Here is a 454-nt window from a genome sequence, read left to right on the forward strand (position 1 = left end):
CAGGCCCAAAACTTGAACCATAGTCGACTACATGGGAGTCCAGCGACATAGCCACTATTCCACTGCTGGTCCCTAGGCAAGGTATGCTTTCTAACTGGTCACTTTTGGGACCAGCAGTTGGTGTAATGGCTATGTCGCTGGACTCCCATGTAGTCGACCACAGTTCGAGTTCTGGACCCGGTGGCTTAAACTCACGCCAGGTGTGTGCCCAAGATCTCGAGGTGAGAATGGAGGAAAAGGGATTGCGATGTGGCCATCCCTTTGGGGGGGGTGATTTCCTGCTTTCTGTCTCTCTCTTTCTGGTGAATGCATGCACCCTATAGCAAAAAACTCTCCAACCCCCCCCCAAACCCAAAAACCTAACTGGTGATTTAAAAAAAATTTTTTTTTATAAATTTATTTTTATGTATTCATTTATTTATTTTAATTTGACCAGAAAGAGACACACACAGAG

The sequence above is a fragment of the Tupaia chinensis genome, unplaced genomic scaffold (assembly GCF_000334495.1).
Source record: "Tupaia chinensis unplaced genomic scaffold, TupChi_1.0 Scaffold000450_1, whole genome shotgun sequence".
Taxonomy (NCBI): domain Eukaryota; kingdom Metazoa; phylum Chordata; class Mammalia; order Scandentia; family Tupaiidae; genus Tupaia; species Tupaia belangeri.